The 6760-nt window shown below is 43.8% G+C and overlaps 1 long non-coding RNA gene across 1 annotated transcript in view; it reads right to left on the reverse strand.

Annotated features, from left to right (window-relative positions):
- Window positions 1-4791: 4791 nt before the first annotated feature.
- Window positions 4792-6760, reverse strand: part of LOC114563197 (uncharacterized) — a 2692-nt gene continuing 723 nt past the window's right edge. The window contains exon 2 of the long non-coding RNA XR_003693589.1: window positions 4792-5101. This is a non-coding gene — a long non-coding RNA (uncharacterized LOC114563197). The remainder of the gene's footprint in view (window positions 5102-6760) is intronic.

Here is a 6760-nt window from a genome sequence, read left to right on the forward strand (position 1 = left end):
ATATTACATAGCCACATTTCTTCTGCTTTTATAACACTGCAATATATATATTGTCTTGACTATGCACCACAAGTCTATACTTGTATATCTATGGTTTTATTTTTGCACTTCTGGTTGGATGCAAACTGCACTTCGCTGTATAGAATAACAAAGAAATGTAGGTAAAAAGGAGAGTTCTCTGCGCTGTCTTTGTACTCTGCACAATGACAATAAAGCTGAATCTAATCTAATCTAATGTAATCATATTATATATATTAGAGACAATGTGCAGCACCAAGGTGGCTAAATTGACTCTACATATAAACCTATTATTCCCCACATGCAGGGAAACGTATTATATTTACAACCTGCGTTCGGATTAGAGTCAAAAGGTCTGTGCTTCTAAAATATACACTTTTCTTGCTTTTCTTCAGTAATCGTTCATTTAAGGAAAAAATAAGCTTTTAAACAACTGTCGTAAAAAGTCATTTTTCAAACACACGTTTTCTAGCTGAAGCTCATAAAATACAAACATTTGCAGCTTTTCTTCAGTATATTCATTCAAGGGGAAAAACAAGCTTTTTAATAACTGATTAATTGTCATAAAAAGTCTTTGTTTTGAGCCACAAAATCGTCTAATTTCAGCTCCTGAAAACATGACATATACTCGCCGCTTTTCTCCAGCCTCCTGAGATATCAAAACGCAGTATTCTGGATGAAATAAAACACTGAAATGAAAAACTGACTTTTTAAAGACTCCACAAATAAATCACACAAGAGAGACAATAATGTTTGTAATTTACATGTTAAGTTATCACCCCCCTTCCCCAACCTGTTACACTCTGTCTGCTATCTGTCTCTCTGTGTTTTTATATCTCACATATTTTAACAATAAAGTTGTGTTTCTGGTTCATGAGCCGAGTGTGGGATATTTTAATGACTTGTGATGTGAAACAGGTGTTTAAAATGTGTTTCCGATCACAAGAACTCCACCGTTTTCTGTGCGTTAAAAGCTTGCAACAGGATGCCGGGTTCCACATTTACAAACAGAAAGAAGATTAGTTGGAATAAGATTATAAAAACTGGAAATTAAACGCTAATTTGTGTATGGTTGTTGCAAATTTATGCACTAAAATCCCACATAAGAACCAACCTGGACATATTTAAAAGGAGACATAAATTGTGTGTGTATGTGTGTGTGTTTAGGAAGGAAATGAGGCGGTTTTTGCCGACTGTTAGAGGAGCTGATGGAGGTGATTTAAACCCGAGGCTGCGCTTCAAATCCTGCATTGATTTATTTCAGTAAAGAGCTCAAATTTCCCCTCAGCTCACCTGCGTCTCCCCCAGAGGAACACGTCTTTCTTTTTTCACAATTTAGACCCTTAAAAAAACTCTCCTTAAAAAGTCAAATTTCACCGGAAATAACGTCGCAGTTTCGAGAAATTCCCGTCTTTAAAAATAATAATAACTCTAAAGAGACATCTTTATATATACACTTTAAACAGTGCATATTATATTTTAATGCTAAGTTTGGTATTTTGTTAATTCCTATTTCAAATTCCTATTCAATCAATTTTGCGCGACTTCACAGCTTTACTCTTTTAAATCGATCAGATGTCTGCCGCGCTGTGTGTGTGTGTGTGTGTGAGCGTGTGCGCGCGCGCGTGTTTATGCGTGCATCACGGAGGCAAAACGTTGAGTTATTTATTTTACCTCGCGCGTGAGAAATCTGCGGAACCTTTTTTTTTTTTTAATTCAACCCGTGGTCACTTAAATTAAGATTTATTTCCTCCTAGGGTCGCTTCATAAATTCAAATATCGCGTAAATTCACGTTTTGTGAAATTCGTCTCAGAATTAGTAATCCTTATGATCGATGTTTGGGGAAAGAGAAAGAGGCTGCGTGATGTCATTAAATAGTAAAGTATTAATTCCATGCATCATCTGCTAAATACGCTTTACAATGGTCTTTAAGAAACGGCGGAGAACAGCCCCGCGCGGCTCCGTCCCGTCGCTCTTTACGCAAACCAAAGCTGCATCCCGGATTTGTCTAAATGAACAATCGGAGCCGCGGTGTGGGACGCGTGCGCGTTATTTCGAGTTGGCTTTTGCTTTGTAAAGATACGCGGACGTGAGCAGCGCGATTCGGCGTCTGTCTCGGCTCGCACCGGGCTGTCGGTGAAGCCGGATCCGGCGGAGGGGAGCAGGGAGACGGCCGTGAAGGGGGCTACCGACTACCAGCTCCCCGCTGGAACCATTAACCGAGCTGGGTTGAATTACTGAGAAAACAAAAGCAGGACCGGTTAGAACTGACATGCTGACATGATTCTTCCGGAGATTTTAGGTTGTTTGTCCAATAACACATTTCTGCTTTACTTTTTTTCCCCAGAATTATTAACAATTATTTTATTTATTTTTTAAAGATTTAAACCAGGCGCCCTAAAGCTTCCCAAAATGTCCAGATGTGCATGATGCTTTGGTGTTAATAGCACTCCCATGTCTTTCTGTTTTTGAGTTATTTTATCCTTTTCCCAGATACACACGCGTGCTCACGGATTCGTCCTCTCGGTTTAGTTCGGTGTCTATTTTTATTTTTCTCGGACTACATAACTGACCCTGAAGCTGCACTTTGTGGTTTGAACTTTTGGGAGTTTTCTCGTCTTTCTGCGGACTGGATGTCACTTCTTCCGAACGGATCCTGGAGGATGCAGACGGGACTTTCACCTTCACGCTGGAGTTTTCTAACTGTGGGGGCTTTTTTTTAAAAAATCAGCGAGTCGGCAGCGCAGCGCAGCACAGAGAGATGAAAAGTTGCATGTTTTTTTGGGGGTAATATTTTTTTTACCTCTGGGCCGCTGTGTTGGCGTCCAAAATCCCCGCGCCCTGCATCCAGGAGCGGACCGGGGTCATGCCGGTGGGGAGCGGCTCCTCCTTCATGGTCAGGGCCCCCCGGGGGAGGCTGTCCTGGATGGAGAACATCAAAGTGTCCTTCTGGGAGCTTTTGTCTTCACCAGAAACAAGAAAAGACGCAGAAGAATAATCCTCCCTTGTACCAGCGAACTCAAAAAAAAAGCCAAAGGACCACCTGGATTAAGGTGGAGAAGAAGAAGAGAAGCGATGCGGAAGAAGGGAAGAGGAGGGGAGGGGTGGAGGACACACGAGCAAGCGAGCTTTTCCCCCAAAGTACCGGGTCCTGATCCAAAAGAAGAGCCGGGGATCCCTCTGGGTTTCTCCCGGGGTTGTTTTAGATCCCAGCAGCCGCGGCAGTCCGCGCTTTAAAAACCGGCGTCTCTGTGAAGTTAAAAGAGGGCGGAGAGAGGAGCGGAGAGCCGGGAGAGCATCTCAGAGGAGCAGAGAGAGAGAGAGAGAGAGAGAGAGAGAGAGAGAGAGGGAGAGAGAGAGAGAGAGAGGAAGAGAGAGGTGAGAGAATCAACCGGGATCCGGAGAGCCTGACGCCGGGAGAGCGGAGCGTGGAGAGCCGGGGATCAGAGGGAAGGCGAGCAGAGAGACTTGCGCGCGGATTGTGGAAGAAATGAAAAGTGCACGGGATAAAGAACCAAGCCAGCGCTTCAAAAAGGAGTAAAATGAAATGATTAGCAAACAAGAGGGAGGGACGGACCGTGGAAGGCTGCGGCTCCCGGGGGGACAGGGGGATTGGGCAGCGAGAAATCTCACCCTCCCCCCCATCCCACACACACACACCCACCTACCCTCCCCTCCCCGGCTCTTTATGGCTCCTCTGTCCCGGCGGAGAGCTCCTTCTCCCGGGGTCCGAGGCTCCGGAGATCCCGGGGGACCGGCGTGGATCAGGAGGGGTGGAGGGTGGGGAGTCGGAGGAGGGAACACCACCAAATAAGGGCGGCTCATTTAAATACTGGTCGCACCTCTGGCGCGTTTCATTGGTTGGAAGCCTCGCGTTGCGTCACAAACGCACGCCAAATAAGGGTTTCCGCGTGTTCGGCCGTGCGCACTAAAAAAAAAGAATAATAATGAGAAAAAACAACTTTTTAAAGTGTGGACTGTGGAGAGATTATACACAGCTAATGAAAATGAACACATCCGACTGCTAAAAGGTGCAAAAGCGCTGCATGACGGGACACATTTTGAAAACATGTTAATAAATACTCACGTGAATGATATGCTGTCTAATATTCACTCATGCTTCAAGTCTCCAAACCCGCAGCATGTGTGTGTGTGTGGGTATATGGATATCTTGATGTGGTTTAATTTAAAACCAACGAACACAAACACACCCACACCCCCCCCCACACACACACACACACACACACACACACACACTGTTTGAAGCGTGAGTCCCTCTGACCGATTTACACCAGATTCCTTCCCTCCTGTTGAATAAATGTGTTATTTTTGGGTTTTTTTGACGCCTGGATATGTCATTAAATGAGATGTTGAGAGACAGAAGGTTAAATCTCCTTCATCCAAACCTTCCCCGCTCTCTTAAAAAATAAAAACCCCTCTCTCCTGATTTATTTCCGCGGATACGAGACTGTAATACAGAGCCGTCAGTTACAGGAATCTGTATTCACTTCCTCCAACCATCTCACACTTCCTTCGCATCAGATTTTTTGGGGGGGATTAACTGGTTTCATGTGGAATAATCTCTTCTGTCATCCCGCGTTCAGGCTGACTGACACGGGCGCAGCGCTAATTTGGCACCAATTTGCGCTTTTTTTTTCTTCTTTTTACGCACGGACATATGGCGCGCTCACTCTCTCTCTCGCTCTCTCTCTTTCTCACACACACACTCTCTCTCTCTCTCTCTCACTCACACACACCAGGAGTTAACAAGCTATACAATATGTGACTTTAATTTAGATTAAACAGAGAAGGCCTTGCAGCATCAATATGAAAAATAATAGTATTTTTGTCCGTCTCTGATCATCCTTCTTGATGTTTTTAGGGGAGGTTTTGACATCTCCAGGAGTCATTTTTTTATTATTATTTTTTTGGTTCATTTTCGTGGCAGGAGCAGAGAATTCCTCTAATTAAGCAAAAACCTCCATCCAGAGCAGCGCTGATTAAATATTTATCCTCCTTTAGCCCGCTGCCTTCTGCCTTCCTCCAGGGACACAGAAAGGTCTGGAAAGACTGGAAACATCTCTGTGTGTAGAGAGAGAGAGAGGGTGGGGGGGGGAGAGAGAGGGAGAGAGATGGAAGAGAGAGGGGAGAGAGGGAGAGAGACAGAGGGAGAGAGACAGGGAGAGAGAGATAGAGAGAGATGGAAGAGAGAGGGGAGCAAGGGGAGAGAGAGAGAGACAGGGAGAGAGAGAGAGAGATGGAAGAGAGAGGGGAGAGAGAGACAGAGGGAGAGAGACAGAGAGAGAGAGAGGAGAGAGAGAGAGAGAGAGAGAGGGACAGAAGGAGAGAGGGAGAGGGAGAGAGACAGAGGGAGAGAGGAAGAGAGAGAGAGAGGGAGAGAGAGTGAGAGAAAGCAGGAAGGTCCAGATTAGAAATCATGCAGACATCTTGTAATGAGAATTATTATTATTATTATTATCTTTTAAATTATGTCCTGGAGGAATAACACTTCTAATAAAAGTAAAGTTACACTTCATTGTGTCAATAAATCTGTAACAAACAGATAAATTATGATTTACAGAGCAGAACTCAAAGAAGCACCAAACGCATAAAAAAAGCATTAAAAAGGCACCAAAGCCACGGAAAAAAGCAGCGAATAAAGAGCCCAAAAAACATATTCATTTTTTATATTTTTATTTTAGATTCTGATTTTAGAAGTTAAGGAGAAAACACAAGACTTTCACCTTAATGTCCTGAAGAAGTTAAGGAGAAAACACACGACTTTCACCCAGGAAACAGGTGTTCATGTCCTGGGAGAAGTTAAGGAGAAAACACAAGACTTTCACCCAGGAAACAGGTGTTCATGTCCTGGAAGAAGTTAAGGAGAAAACACAAGACTTTCACCCAGGAAACAGGTGTTCATGTCCTGGAAGAAGTTAAGGAGAAAACACAAGAGTTTCACCCAGGAAACAGGTGTTCATGTCCTGGAAGAAGTTAAGGAGAAAACACAAGAGTTTCACCCAGGAAACAGGTGTTCATGTCCTGGAAGAAGTTAAGGAGAAAACACAAGACTTTCACCCAGGAAACAGGTGTTCATGTCACAAGACTTTTTCTAACCTTAACTAGTCATTTTGGTGTCTAAATTTAGCAAGCAATGGCCACTGAACTCAGCTGTCACGTGACTGGCTGGCTGTCACCCTTAATTTCGTATGATATCATATCAATCGCTGTCTTGTGGAACAATTAGACGATCCTCAGAGCTTATATGGGCCCTTGATTCCTCTTAAAAACCACAAGAACCTCCCCTAGATGTCCTGACACCTGTACCGAACATCCTGCGGGAACAACGAAAACCCGTGAAAATCCTTAAAGTACTCCTGGAAAGAAAAGTCCTTTAAAAAAAAAAAAGGAACCCATTAAAGAACGTATAGATGCCCTTAATCAAAACACCTTCAATCTCTTCCGGGTACACCAGAACCCCCTAAAAACCTCAAAAACCTTTACAGGAACCACACCGTGCCTGGCTATTGGCCACATCCAGACACATCCGGTCTGCCGTAGTTTCCCAAAGTGAAAATAGAATTAACCTACACACATTTAAGAATCTATTTTCACATTTGTACATAGACATTTCTACGTCTAGGTAGAAGTAAACGGAGGTGGGGGTGTCTGAGGACAAAGACAGTGTCCTGTCCCAGAGGAGAGAAGACACTAGAACAATATTCATATTTAACACAAAAG

This window comes from Perca flavescens, chromosome 10 (genome assembly GCF_004354835.1).
Source record: "Perca flavescens isolate YP-PL-M2 chromosome 10, PFLA_1.0, whole genome shotgun sequence".
Lineage (NCBI taxonomy): Eukaryota > Metazoa > Chordata > Actinopteri > Perciformes > Percidae > Perca > Perca flavescens.